This window comes from Heloderma suspectum, chromosome W, assembly GCF_057233095.1.
Source record: "Heloderma suspectum isolate Gila_16-S chromosome W, 16-S_ref, whole genome shotgun sequence".
NCBI classification, from domain to species: domain Eukaryota; kingdom Metazoa; phylum Chordata; class Lepidosauria; order Squamata; family Helodermatidae; genus Heloderma; species Heloderma suspectum.
The window spans coordinates 46,092,551-46,107,825 of record NC_139475.1 but is presented as its reverse complement, the minus strand read 5'-3'; the positions used below and the strand labels follow the sequence as shown (position 1 = coordinate 46,107,825).

At 46.7% G+C, this 15,275-nt stretch overlaps 1 protein-coding gene and 1 long non-coding RNA gene across 8 annotated transcripts in view; one reads left to right on the top strand and one right to left on the bottom strand.

Moving 5' to 3' along the window:
* Window positions 1-15,275, bottom strand: part of LOC146333976 (amyloid-beta A4 precursor protein-binding family A member 3-like) — a 47,387-nt gene that overhangs the window by 25,739 nt on the left and 6,373 nt on the right. For 3 of the 7 annotated variants that reach the window (XM_084825070.1, XM_084825071.1, XM_084825072.1), the window contains exon 1: window positions 2,674-3,731. The exons of the other annotated variants lie outside the window; for them this stretch is intronic. The gene's annotated coding sequence lies outside the window, so the exon portion shown is untranslated. Of the gene's footprint in view, window positions 1-2,673; window positions 3,732-15,275 lie in introns of those variants that run through there. 7 annotated transcript variants of the gene reach the window in all.
* On the top strand, window positions 3,223-12,678 carry LOC146333977 (uncharacterized). The gene is made up of 2 exons (XR_014786413.1): window positions 3,223-3,616; window positions 7,252-12,678. It is a non-coding gene; the product is annotated as an uncharacterized LOC146333977 (long non-coding RNA).

Sequence of the window (15,275 nt, the reverse complement as noted above, 5' to 3'; positions counted from 1 at the left end):
GTGAGTTAGAGCCAGACATCCTGAAGAGTGAGGTTGAATGGGCCTTCAATAACAATAACAATAACAATAACAAAGCTAATAACAAGGCAGCAGAAGATGACAGTATCCCAGCTGAACTGTTTAAAATCTTGCAAGATGATGCTGTCAAGATGATGCATGCCATATGCCAGCAAATTTGGAAAACACAAGAATGGCCAACAGATTGGAAGAAATCAACGTACATCCCCATACCAAAAAAGGGAAGCACCAAAGAATGTTCAAACTATCCAACAGTGGCACTTATTTCACATGCCAGTAAGGTAATGCTCAAGATCTTGCAAGGTAGACTCCAGCAATTCATGGAACGAGAATTGCCAGATGTACAAGCTGGATTTAGAAAAGGCAGAGGAACTAGAGACCAAATTGCCAATATCCGCTGGATAATGGAGAAAGCCAGGGAGTTTCAGAAAAACATCTATTTCTGTTTTATTGACTACTCTAAAGCCTTTGACTGTGTGGATCATCACATATTGTGGCAAGTTCTTGGTGGTATGGGGATACCTAGTCATCTTGTCTGCCTCCTGAGGAATCTGTATAACGACCAAGTAGCAACGGTAAGAACAGACCACGGAACAACGGACTGGTTTAAGATTGGGAAAGGAGCACGGCAGGGTTGTATACTCTCACCCTACCTATTCAACCTGTATGCAAAACACATCATGTGACGTGCTGGGCTCGATGAAGCCAAGGCTGGAGTTAAAATCGCTGGGAGAAACATTAACGACCTCAGCTATGCAGATGATACCACTTTGATGGCTGAAAGCGAAGAGGAGCTGAGGAACCTCATGACGAAGGTGAAAGAAGAAAGTGCAAAGGCTGGGTTGCAGCTAAACCTCAAAAAAACCAAGATTACGGCAACCAGCTTGATTGATAACTGGCAAATAGAGGGAGAAAACATGGAGGCAGTGACAGACTTTGTATTGCTAGGCGCAAAGATTACTGCAGACGCTGACTGCAGCCAGGAAATCAGAAGACGTTTACTTCTTGGGAGGACAGCAAGGACAAATCTTGATAAAATAGTGAAGAGCAGAGACATCACGCTGACAACAAAGGTCCGCATAGTGAAAGCAATGGTATTCCCCGTAGTAACCTGCGGCTGTGAGAGCTGGACCGTAAGGAAGGCTGAGTGAAGGAAGATAGATGCGTTTGAACTGTGGTGCTGGAGGAAAATTCTGAGAGTGCCTTGGACTGCAAGGAGATCAAACCAGCCCATCCTCCAGGAAAGAAAGCCCGACTGCTCACTTGAGGGAAGGATATTAAAGGCAAAACTGAAGTTCTTTGGTCATGTAATGAGAAGACAGGACACCCTGGAGAAGATGCTGATGCTGGGGAAAGTGGAAGGCAAAAGGAGGAGGGGGCCGACCAAGGGCAAGATGGACGGATGATATCCTGGAGGTGACGGACTCGACCTCAGGGGAGCTGGGGGTGGCGACGGCCGACAGGAAGCTCTGGCGGGGGCTGATCCAGGAAGTCACGAGGAGTCGGAAGCGACTGAGCGAATAAAGAGCAACAACAATTTGCTTCTGGCATAAATACCCCAAGAATGTACCAGACTAATTGAAGAAGAAGAAAAACACCAATCACAAAGAAAGGGATTGACAAATTTGGATCAGAGTCAAAGAAGGGAGGAAATTGCAATTGCCTATTTTTTTTCTAATTGAGACAGAGAAATATGGCTTGGCTATTTAATTTTTAAAATATGGCTTGAGCAACTTGTTGTAACATTTCCTTGGCTGAAGATAACCCACATTCTAGCTGTACCATCTCAGTTTTGGAAACAAAGAAGACAGACAGACAGACAGACAGCTGTAGAAATACAGCTATCATTGTTATGCAATGCACAGTGCAAATTCTCAGCATGCCTTAGAGAGCAATCCTACAGACATTTCTTCAATAGTAAATCCCATAGTTTTTGATGGAGTTTGCACAGAACTCCAGCGTTAGAATTGCAACACCTGCCCCACTTTTTTTAGGGTGTGAACTCAGCGGGGTTACTTAGGCGTAAACAATTGCAACTTAGGCTGCAATCCTATGCATGCTTTCCTTTTGCACTCACTTGAATTCATTTTATGCCTTTCTCTGTCAATTTCATTTATTTAAAATTATTTTCAGGCCTGTTTCAAGGGTAGAACCCTCTCAAGGAGGGGCACAAGGTAAAAGCAATACAACAGGCAAAAAGAAATAGAAAAGCAATAAATACAAATTTACAAGCTTGACATATTCAATAACATACTATAAAATTTACACTCAAACTTTTGTTTGGATGTTAGATTGTTTTCGAACGGACCTTGTTATGTGGCAAAATATATTTACATATAAAAAGGACTGTATAATACATATCTTTTAAATAAATAAATAGCAATAATGACTTTGAAGTAAGCCCCAGTGATTTCAGTAGAATCAGCTTCTATGTTAAACAACTGTGGACTGCAGTTTAACAGCCCAACTTCTAAACATGGTGCAGTTTTTTGTTCTGTTTTTCAGAAGCCCCACTGAGTTCAGTGGGACTTATTCCCAAGTAAGCGTGCACAGAATCAAACCTTCAACAGGACAAACCTGGGCCTGCATGTCAAAGGACTTTTTTTCTTGTCTTTTCTTTAAAAAATTAAAAATAAACCTGATGGGCAAACTTACTTCTAAGAAAAAGTTTGGCTTAGTTTGAAGTTTGAAGGAGTTTTAACTCTTTACGAGCTGCAGGGTCTTCCGTTCCTCTTGTGGCAGTTGTTCTAGAGGCATCCACTCAGAATCGGGTCCATTCATCTGGATCAGAGCATTGTTCGTTCAAAAAGTGCAACCTGCCACTTCTCTCGTTTCTCATTTCTTCCTGTCGCTGCTTTTTTCTTCTTCTCTCTCTCTCCCTCTCTTGGAATGAGCATGTGCTCAAAAAGGATTCTGGGAGGTGTAGTTTTATGGTGCTGGGAAGTGTTGACTTCCCTCAAATGCTGAGCACCCATGACTCCAAAGAACAGCAGCTGGCTAAGCTTTCCCTTCTGGTTGATGAGGAATGCTGTGTCACCTTGTAGTAAAAATGCAACCTAAAAGCCATTGTATGTGTCTTAAGCAGCACGTAGTACTGTAAGAGCTGCGCATGCCTGGAATGAGCAGACAGTAACCCTCAGATAAGGTTGCTAAGCAAACCGCTGGCAACCAATCAAAGTGACACGCTGGCTGAGGAATGCAAGCTGAGGTGATAAAACTGCGGCGCGGGAGCTGCCCAGGGTCGACTCTGCTTTGAGCGTGAGCTCCTTTGTCGAACTGTTTGCAAACAATAAAATCCAGTTGGACCCGGCCTGAAGTTGACTCTCCTCTTTGGGGCAAATTGGACTCGCCTCCAGGGGGCGACACCAGCATTTTGTGCAACAAATTGGCGAGCAGCCAGGAGTCCCTTGGACCACCCTGGGGTCAAACGACAGAACCGGCAAAGGTGCCTGTGGGGCGTGCCGGACCGCCTTTGAGGTCTGCCACGGCACCAGAGAACGGGGGTCGGGACACCCAGGAGGTTAAAGGCGTGGACTCCATTGATTGAGCCAACCAGGCTGAACGGGTCTGAAGAGACGGCACTAGGGTGCTGGGCAGAGTAAGTACTTGATTTCCCTTCTGTCTTTCTGTTTGAGTTGCCTTCGGAGCGTCGGAGGTTTGTCAGACTCTGTGTAAACGTCTGAGGTTTGTCAGACTCCGTGTGTGGTTTCAAATAGAGGTAGGCACAATGGGGGCGGGTAGCTCCCGTTCAGAAAGCTCTGCCACTCCCTTGGGATGCATGCTCAGGAACTTTAGGAAGTTCAAAAGAGATTTTAGAATTAAGATGGCCAAGGGTAAATTGACCTTCTTTTGCCAACTGGACTGGCCAGCATTTGGAATAAGTTGGCCAGACATAGGATCCTTCGATGTAAATCTTGTAAATGCTGTATATAAAAATGTGGTGAATAATGGGCAATGGGATCAATTCGCCTATATTGATGGTTGGTTGAATTGGTGCGGAAAGGATCCCCCTTAGTTACAGAAGTGTAAATGTGCAAATGTGTTACTGGCAAAGGACCGCAGGGGCAAGAGACCCCGGGTGGTGTCTGAATCAAGTAGTAAGAGATAAATTTGCCTCAGGGAAGGTGAGGTTATCAGCATTTGGATGAGTGCCAACCAAAATCCACTGAAGGCGAGAAAAGGTTGAATATAAAGTTCAATATTGTAAAGTCATGATGGTATGCTCCGAGGTGGAGCCCAAAGCCCCTGTTCCCCCCGATTCAAGCCCCACGGAAGGAGCTTGAAGACTGGGAGACCCTGCCCAAGGTGCCCTGAGCTCCCCCCGGTCTGATTCGGCCTGTTAGGTTGGGAGGAGAGGTTGTCGGGGGAGGGAGGGGGCCCTCCAGAGAGTTTGTCTGCCACCGTATCCACGTTTGTTAGAAGAAGCAAAATCAGTTTAAAAAGTTGCAACTTCTGAAGAAAGAGATTTGTTTGACGTCTTAAAGACTGTGGCAAAATCAAGAAACAAAGACAGAGCAAGTTCTTGAAATATCAGGGTCTGTGTGAGCTTATCTCTGTCAGCCTGCTCAGAGCAGAGCCAAGGGGGACTTGCCTAACCCCCCTTCGCCGCGGCTGGTTTAGCCTTAGCAAGCAGAGAGGCTGGAAGGTGTCTGTGAGGACCTGACAAAAGAGTGAGATTTGCAAAAAAAAAAACAAGAAAAACATCACAGCTGGAAAGCTGAGCAGCACTGCTCTGTTCTTACCTGTGGAGGAATCTAGAAGAGGTGTAAGGTTACACCTTCCCCATTCGAACTGATGAAGAGACACAGAGCTTTTGTTAAAAGCATCCCTTCTTTATGGCCCAAAGCCTTCTTTGTTAGAGGCACTCTGCACATGGACTGGAACTTTGGACAGTTAAAGACTTGCCATAAAAAGTACTGTGAGGCTTGTCATAGCCTTAAACTCCCGTTGTTGTAGATTGTGTGTTTGTTTGTGATCAGCTCAGAGTACAGTTTGATTTGTGATTTCAACACTCAGATAAAAAGCTGCATTTGACTGAAAGAACTGGGTATATTTAGCCCTGAGAAGAGAAGACTGAGGGGAGCTAGGATAGCACTCTTCAAATGCTTGAAAGGTGGTCTCAGAGAGGAAGGCCAGGATCTCTTCTCCATCATCCCAGAGTGCAGGACACGGAATAATGGGCTCAAGTGACAGGAAGCTGGATTCCGGCTGAACATCAGGAGAAACGTCCTAACTGTTAGAGCAATATGACAATGGAACCAATTCCCCAGGGAGGCGGTGGGCTCTCCCACCCTGGAGGCACTCAAGACGAGGCTGGACAGCCATCTGTCAGGGATGCTCTGATTTGGATTCCTGCGCTGAGCAGGGGGTTGGACTCGATGGCCTTGTAAGCCCCTTCCAACCCTACTGTTCTATGATTCTATGATTTCCAAGGCTTTGATTTCATTTACCCTAATGAAGCATACAGATGCAAATTGCTAGAGATTCACAGACTACAAAGGAAACAGCCTTCAAAAAGTTCAAAGAGAAACTACGAAGGTTAGTTTCCCTTTCAAAAGGGGGGCAGCAAATCCTCTTAACTTAAGAGGTGAGAGGGAAAGAGTCCCCCACTCTCCCGTGATACTTCTAAGCCCAGCTGTGTTTCTGAAGCCTAAGAAAGTTCCTGCTCCATGTGTTCCAGCTCTTTCTCAAAATCTGAACTGTTCTGACGTTCCATTTGCTCAGAGGCAAACCTGACACTCTGCCAAAACTCATGCAGCGCGGAGTTGCCGATGCAAAAATGGTGGCTTGGAACTCTTTGCATGTATGAAAATGCCCTTCCCTTAATTTTGATGGGCCCTGACCATGCAGTCCGAGGAGCAGTATAATGGTTAGATCTGCTCCACCATGCCCTACTATACAAAACAAATGTTTTCCAGTCATGGTGTTAGATTTTAATGATATGAAAAAGGTATAAAAGAAGGCAGAAGAAAGTAGCAGACAAAAAGGCTTAAAAAAGAAAGAAAGCTTATCCCAATTTTGTGTCGTTGAGATTAGTAAGAAGATCTAAGCAAGCCAGTCTCTGTCGAAGCAATGGCAAACAGCCTAACTTGCAGAGAAGACAAAGAGTTAAAACTGGCGCATGGCACAGAAAATTTGAAACATGATCTGCAGAACAGGCAAGCCAAAAGATAAGTGTGCCTGTTACAAGAGGGAGGCTATAGTAGCCATAAAAAGGGGTGAAGCCCCCGTATGAAGCTCTAACAAAAATATTACCCACTAGAAGTGGACAATTAAAATAAAAAAAGGCTTTTCTTAAATTGAAGCAAGCCTTAATATCACCGCCTGCTTTAGCCTTATCAGACCCCAGATCATGAAGTTTTTAGAGCTATGGTGCACGTGAGAGCACGTGAAAAGAGTGCCATTCCTGAAAAAAGGAAAAGGCAATGCTGGCAGCCACCATGGGCGGAGATATAAACACAGAACACAGAGAGCACAGAAGCGACCGGGGGGGGGGGGGGGGCAGAAAAGGAAAGGGCCGACCGGGGCTCAATAAATGTGCGTATTGCTGAGAGAAGAGACATTGGAAGAAAGATTGTCCAGAGCTGAAAGAAAAGAGAAAAGAGACTCACCCTGAAGGCTGCCAAATGCTGGCAGGGTCCTCCAGTGGGGGGGAGTCTAGCTGAAGGGCCACCACCCTACGAACAAACGCTCGGGAGAATCCCAAGGTTGGTGGCCGGGACTGTGAGGCCCTAGTAGATACTGGAGCCACATTTTCTATGATCCCTGTGAAGCCCCCCGGTACCTGCTAGTAATAATACAACCAATTGACTGCACCGCACAGACAGTAGCCAAGATCCTGTTAGAAAGTAATCCCTAGGCTCTTTTTACCTAAAGAGAGTGAATCAAATCAGGGGCCCCATTTTGTTGGACAAGTGACACAAGTAGTGGCCCAGGCATAACAAACTAACTAGAAGCTACACCCCCCTTGGAAACCTCAATCCACAAGTCGAGAAGATGAACAGCGCCTTAAAGATGATGCTCACTAAAATTTGTTTAGAGATTAAGTTGAAAGGCCACAGGCCTTGCCAATCACCTTGACTCAAGTACGGTGCACCCCCAAGGGAAGTATTAAATTGACACCTTTTAAACGTTCCATAAGTGCCCACCTCGGATATTACCTATGGCTGACAGCTTAAATGTAAATTTAGAAGTAAGAGTTTTAAGATTCAAGATTGTGTTACTGCCTTGCAGTCTGTTTTGTTTTCACAGGTTTGCGACACCGCACCAATCCTGGCCTTTAGACACTCCAGCGCATAATCTCAATCCCAGCGATTGGGTGCTAATCCAGTCCTGGAAAGATGAACTACCTAAGGGCCGACCGGGGCGCAATAAATGTGCGTATTGTCAAGAGAAGAGACACTAAAAAAGATTTTCCAGAGTTGAAAGAGAAGAGAAAAGAGACTCACCCTGAAGGCTGCCAAATGCTGGCAGGGTCCTCCAGTGGGGGGGAGTCTAGCTGAAGGGCTACCACCCTACGAACAAACGCTCGGGAGAATCCCAAGATAAAAGTAAGGGTTGGTGGCAAGGACTATAAAGCCCTAGTAAGATACTGGAGCCACATTTTCTATGATCCCTGTGAGGCCCCCCCGGCGAGAGAAAGTGGAAAGCATGTAACTATAAAAGGAATTAAAGGGAAAAAAAACAAACTAAATTGCCCATGTGTAAGCCCCTCCTCACGAAGACTGGAAATAACATACTGGAACATGCCTTTGTAGTTTCATCTGCATACCTGGTTGCCCTCTTGGAGCGGGACTTATTAACAAAACTGCAAGCTAAAATCTTCTTCAGTGATAATCAGATTGTAGTACAGCTGCCAGCAATGCAGGGCTCAAATTAGCAGATGGCCCTTCAAGCAATCCAGATTGTGTCAGAAGCCAAAGGGACTGAGATTTTAGAGAATGTTGATCCATGTGTGTGGGCAGACAGAACCCCTGCCCGAGCAAATGCATGACACCAGTTAAAATCTTCTTTAAAAAGGGAGAGCCCTGTGTGCGTGAGGCAGTATCCTCTGAAGAAAGCCACCCGTGCAGGCTTGAAGCCGCTCATTGAGAAGTTCAAAAGTTATGGTTAGCTAATAAAGGGATCATCCCCCTTTAACACCCCGATTTTGGGTGCGCCCGAGGCAGATAGCACCTCCTTCAGGTTAGACCAAGACCTGAGAGCAGTGGCTGACTGCCCTTTTGTGCCTCAAAAATGATTCAAAGATGTTTGAGCCCCCAGCTCAAATGAGAAGTCGCCCATGCGCTTACTATCCTTTTCAGAGATTTCAAATTGACTTTTCAGAGTTGCCCCAGACTCATGGCTATCGGTACCTGCTAGTAATGATAAAACCAATTGACCGCACCTTAAAGACAATGCTCACTAGAATTTGTTTAAAGATTAAGTTGAAAGGCCACAGGCCTTGCCAATCACCTTGACTGGAGTATGGTGCACCCACAAGGGAAGTATTAAATTGACACCTTTTAAACGTTCCATAAGCGCCCACCTTGGATATTACCTATGGCTGATAGCTTAAATGTGAATTTAGAAGTAAAAGTTTTAAGATTCAAGGTTATGTTACTGCTTTGCAGTCTGTTTTGTTTTCACAGGTTTGCGACACCGCACCAATCCTGGCCTTTAGATGCTCCAGTGCATAATCTCAATCCCAGTGATTGGGTGCTAATCCGGTCCTAGAAAGATGAACCACCTACCAAGAAGCAGAAGGGTCTGTTTCAGATCCTACTTACCACTCCCATTGCTATGAAAGTCGCCAAAGAAAAGAAGTGGATTCATCACACTGAATAAAGGCATCACCTGCACCAGAGAGGGTCACACCAGAAGCTGACCCACCTGAAGGTCACCGTTGGAATAATGAACCCCTGAAAGGACTCAAGTAGCTCTACAGAAAGAGGGTGCTCTCGTTTCAAGGGTTCCTGATGAACGGAACAAAACTGAGTTCCAAAAGTTCAAAAAAAAAGTGTTTTTGTTGTCAACATTCTAGTAGCTAAAACAAAGGCGTCCCAGGCCTCACTTGCTGTTTAGAGAAAACCATCAATGCCACAGCAATAATAGTTTGCGCCTTTAAGTGCGTAGTCCACCGCGGGACCAAAGAGAGTATAAATTTGAGAAAAGCCTTTTGAGGGGGGAATTGTAGTAAAAATGTAACCTAAAAGCCATTGTATGTGTCTTAAGCAGCACGTAGTACTGTAAGAGCTGCGCATGCCTGGAATGAGCAGACAGTAACCCTAAGATAAGGATGCCAAGCAAACCGCTGGCAACCAATCAAAGTGACACGCTGGCTGAGGAATGCAAGCTAAGTGATAAAACTGCGGCGCGGGGGTTGCCCAGGGTCGACTCTGCTTTGAGCGTGAGCTCCTTTGTCGAACTGTTTGCAAACAATAAAATCGAGTTGGACCCGGCCTGAAGTTGACTCTCCTCTTTGGGGCAAATTGGACTCGCCTCCAGGGGGCGAAACTAGCATTTTGTGCAACAACCTCAAGGCTTGCAAACTCCTTTTTTTTGGAAATGAAAATTTAAAAACACCCACAAAAGAACCACAAACTTTAGCTTGCCTTTAAAAGCTGCATTTGGAAAAGATGAAGACAGCTTACAGTTTTGAGTCAAGTCACTGTTTCCTCTCCATCCGAAGGAACTAGGTTACCACACAGATCAATCCTGAAGTCTCTCTTTCTGCCTCTCTGGCACAACAAAACACCCGGCTCAAATTTAACCTGCTTTCTTTGTCAGATACTCCAAGGTTCGGATGATCATCCGTGACCAGATCAGGTTGCCTTTTGGAGGCCAGGATTAAATTCCCTTAAATAATCCATGAGTGTTATTCTCATCATGACTTCAGAAAAACAGAAGCGATGTCCAGGAGTGGCAGCTGTGCTCTTTGGTTGTGTCCTCAAATTCAAAGGAAACTCACAGGGACTATAAAACAACACAGGCCCTGTGATCAATCCATCTTTGGATCAATCAATATTGTGCCATGCAACCTGTGAAAACAGAAACCCTTCCTCAGCTGGGATGTTTAAATAAAAATACATCATTTCCTCTTTTTTCTCTTCCTTTCTGTGAAGGAACCATAGAATTTTAGAGTGGGACAGTATGTTAGAGGTCATTTAGTCCACCCCCTTCAGGATCAAGGCATTGGTTTTTTTTTAGGATGGAGGCTGTCCCCTTCTTCTTTTTTAAATACTTTTGTATTTCTGCAAACCTCGGGGTTCGCCCTGAGCATTTATTTATTTATCACATATCTGTTCTGCCCAATAGCCAAAGCTCAACAATTAAAACCACAAAATGCATTGTAAAATACAGTATAACATGTAAATGCTCAGAACTACAATATACAAGTACAAACCACAATAAAACCTATGCTGAGACCTCTCTCTTATTTCTCAATGGTCCTGCCTGGGCGCCAAACCGGTTGGCACTGACCGCCTGCGTTTGGCATTAGAGGGAGAAATGGAATTCCCAAATGGCCAGTTTGGAATGTTTGGATGATTTCACAGTGGTTTTCAGGCACCATCCTCAAATGGCCACACACACACACACTGACACAGTGTGATTTTTATTTTCCTATTTTGCTTCAAGTTCTCTTTTTAATGTCTCCTCATATCCACTTATATGAGCCTCGTGTGGCGCAGAGTGGTGGGTGGCAGTATTGCAACCGAAACTCTCCCCACGCCCTGAGTTCGATCCCAGCAGAAGCCGGGTCCTGGGTAGCCGGCTCAGGTCGACTCAGCCCTCCATCCTTCCGAGGTCAGTAAAATGAGCACCCAGCTTGCTGGGGGAAAGGTGGTCATGACTGGGGAAGGCCATGGCAAACCACCCCGCTACCGTCTGCCATGAAAACGCCAGCGCAAGCGGCCTCCCTCTAGGAGTCAGCAATGACTCGGTGCTTGCACAGGAGGAAACTTTCCTTTCCATATCCACTTATATTTCCCTTAAATATTTACTTCTAATACCTTATCACTTTTATTAATTTCTCTCATTTCTTAAATCCACCTTTACTTGATTTTTGTCAATGAAGTCAATTACTTGATTTCCCACTGTAACTCCCCCGCCCCCTGCTCGTAGTAGATAATCTTGTAGACTGCAGGCGCCACAGTGTGCTCTTGTTTTCTTTGCAATGCAACAAATCAAATGTGGTGTGAAAAGAAATAGAATGCAGAGTTTGACCCTGAACGCAAGCCTGAATTGTGAACATCCTGAGATGTAATCTGTGACCCAAGGCATCCGAGTGTCCATTGAGAACACTATGAACTGTGAAAAGGTCAACATTCTAACCCGGTCCACGTCACGTGAATCGCCCAGAGCAGGAAGGGGAGGTGTGAATGGAGAGTGAGTGGCTTTATTGCAGGAGGGCCAGATGAGGTGCTCTGGTATGTGCAGAAGATTGGCAAAGTATCAGTCACAGAAGATGGACATGGGCCAATAAGAGGGGTACCTGCAGATGTTCTGATAACAAGGACGGCACGTCACGATCATGGAGATGTTGGGGAGTCGGAAGGAGGTGCCAGGCTGTCTACAACAAATGTCAATCTTGGGAATTGGGAACAATCAACAAAGAACACACAAAACCCCTCTTTGATCTCATGAGCCCCAACGAGGGAAAAGGAGTATAAACCCCCTGAATCTGCCAGTGATCGGGGGGGGGGGGGGCGTGGTTCTGGATCGTTTGTATGTGCACATACCAACAGTGCCCTCGATCCACGGGATTAAGTGCTCTGGCCAAGTACTTGATAGCGTGCAGTGAGTACGTGTTGGGTCGAATTCAGGGAAAGGATTTTACTGTTCGGGGCTTAGATAAGGCGCAGTTATCTTTGTTCTGTCAGGCTTAACCGTTTGGGTTTGGATATAAGACAGCAGGCTTAGGCTTGGGCCTGGCTGACACCGTTGCCTCAGTGCGTGGACCGCGCAGGTTGCGGCGTGGACCGATCTGGAGCTGAGCAACAAACAGGGGCTAACGGTATACTTAGTCATTTAATGCACCACATTTGGGTAACTAAGTTCCTGCCTAAGAGGCACGCAACCTCTTAAGCCTCAGGGAAGGGCGCAACTTCTTGAGGATTGTTGGTTTGGGGCTCTTATCTAAGAGGCGTGCAGCCTCTTGAGCTGCAGAGCCTGAAACTCTGAGATTTCTTTGTAATCAAGTTTGTGCCTGAGAGGGGTGAGACCTCTTCAGCCTCAGAGAGCGTGCAACTCTCTGGGGAGGTTCTACTTTTGCTGATTTCTTTTTATTTCAATAAATCTCCTCTTCTTTCATCTACATTGGTTGTGTGTGTCTCCTCCTCCTCAGATCCCAAACCTCTCAGCCTGATCAACTGAGTGGTCCTGGGTAAATTGAAATCCTTATTTCACAACACAATTAAATAGCCATTGAAATGGGTGAAAATGCCTTGGGATCCTACAGCCTGTCCAAAAAGCTTCTGACTATAGGTGGATTAACACACTTGGCTCAGAATGGCCACAGGAATGCACTAGGATGGTTTAGGCTGGTTTAATACATCCCATTTGGGTGCTGGAAATAGGATGCTAGACTTAGATGGGCCTTCAGACTTATCCAGCAGGGCTTTTTGAACAATCGCTTAAAATCAGCCCTCCAGGTCCAGAGGCAGTCTATCTAGAGTGCTAGAGGTGGGACAAAAAAAAAACACGCCGGGACACACACATAGACACATCTGTTTCAATTATTATTGTGAACTGTTTAGACTCTAACCCGTTGGAGGAATCCTGTAAGGTGGTGGGCCAGGGAGCATTTAAGATTAATAAAATACTTTAGCAGTGGTCCCCAACCTCTCTGGGACGAGGGACCGGTCCATGAAAGACAATTTTTCCACGGACGGGGGGGGGGGGGGGGGATGGGACCGGGCCACAGTAGGGGTGTGGGAACCCCCCTTACCTTGGGTCCGCGGGGGGGGGCGATCCGTCCCTCCCCCCCGGAATCCACGCTGGCCCTGGACTCGCCGCAGAGTTACCGGCCGGCTCCGGCCAGGGGAGGACTTCCGGCCACTGGGTCGCAAATGGCGTCCGCGTAGCGGACGCCATTTACGTCCCCGTTCTTTGCAGTAATCGGCTGTTACTGCAAAGAACAGGGCCGGAGCCGGCCGGCAGCTTCGCGGACTCGCCGCGGAGTGGAGCCGGCCAGGGCCAGCGAGGATTCCAAGGCGGGACGGCGGAACGGATCGCCTCCCCCCCACCACGGACTCAAGGTAATGGGGGGTTCCCACACCCCTACTGCGGCCCGGTCCCTAACAGGCCACGGACTGGTACCGGTCCGGGGGTTGGGGACCCCTGCTTTAAACTGAATAAATAGAGAATATTTTTCACAGTTCCCCTAGTTTTCATCAACACGTACAGTGCCTAGTTCGCACAACATTACCTTTTAGAAAATTGAACCAAATATTTTTTAAAGACTGCTGAACATCAACCTTCAATGGAATATAATTAACAAAATTATAATGAATAAGGCAATCTTTCAATTGCGGTCAGTTTGGTTGAACATTAAACTCCAACAGAATATCATATGGAATTAAAATAATTTAATGAACAGACAGTCCTCCAATGGCCAACACGTTTGTTGAACATTAAGCTCCAAATGTAGAATATAATTTTTAACCTAATAGACCACCTTCCAATGGCAATCAAATTTGTTGAATATTAAGCTCCAATACAATATGTATTATAGTATATAATTAAAAAGCAATAGTCTAATGAATAGATCACCTTCCAATAGCAATCTAGCTTGTTGAATATTAAGTTCCAATGCAGTATATATTATAGTATATAATTAAGCTCTAATAGGAAATATAATATGGTATATAATTTTAAAAAATAATCTAACGAATAGACTAATCTCCAATTGCAACCAAGTCTGCAGAACGGTAAAGTCCACTGCAATATATAACGGAGGCGATGCCCTCCAAAGGCCTGCAACTTCAACACCCATCAGCCCCAGTTCAGGACGATGGGAGTTGTAGCCCTACACTTCTGGCAGGCACCAGGTGGAGGAAACTCGGGTGTAGATTACGATTCACAGGGCAATGCTAGACATGCCTACTCAGAAGCAATCCCCATGGAGTTCAGGGGGGCTGACTCCCAGGTAAGCAGAGTTAGCATGGCAGCTTTAATTATTATATTTTATTGATAGACTATTGATTATTACTTTCATTATTGATGATGGATGGATGCCAGCCTTCCCCAACCAGGCGCCTTCCAGAGGTGTTGGACTCCAACTGCCCTCAACCGCAGCCAGCAGGAACGATCACCTGGAACCCGACACCCCCGGAAGGCACCACGTTGGAGAAAGCGGAGGCCAGGGACAGCCTCCTCCACAAAAGAACTGCGTTTCCCAGGCTGCCCTGCGCCACCCGCGCAGCCGCAATAGGCCCGAGCCCACGGCCCGGGAGCGAGGTGCCGGCCTGGCTTGGCTGGCGCTGCAGAGACGGCTGCTGCTCGCCCCAGCCTCCGCGCCCCTCGGGCAGCGCCTGGCAGACAGGAGCTACACCAAGAAACCCGGTAAACCTCGGGCCGCCGGCGGGGGGCCCCTTAGTGGTAAAGTAGGCCCAGGTCCCTGCTAGCCGCGGAGCGGGGGCGGCTTATTTCATTCCCTAGATATGATGGACTACAACTCTCATCAGCCCGAACCTGCCGCTCCCCGGGTGTGTTGGACTACAAGTCCCATTATTCCCAGCTGGCCTGGCCGTTCCCCAGCCTGGTGTATGTGTTGGACTACAAGTCCCATCGTTCTCAGCCAGCCCAGCCATTTCCTAACTCAGCGCCCACAAATGTGTTGGACTACAGCTCCCATCAGCCTGGTGCCCTCCAGTTGCGGTGGACTGCAACGCCCATCGTTTATTCATGACATTTCTGGCCTGCCTTTTTTCTTCCAAGGTGCTGTACGTGATCCCCCTCCTCCTCTCCGTTTTCTCCTCACAACAACCCTGTGAGGTAGGTTAGGCTGAGAGTCAGTGACTGGCCCACAGTCACCCAGTGAGCTCTGTGGCTGAGGGGGGACTAGAACCCAGGTCTCCTGGGTCCTAGTCCAACGCTCTAACGACTACACCACACTGGCCATTCCCAAGTCTGGTGCTGTACAGATGTGTTGGGCTGCAACTGTGGCCGCCTAGCATTTCTTTCAGTACCTTTGTAATCCAAAGAGCTGCCCTGCCAGAATTGCCCATGGCTTGGTGGGCCGAGCAGCTCCCTGACATGCAGAAGGTCACAGGTTC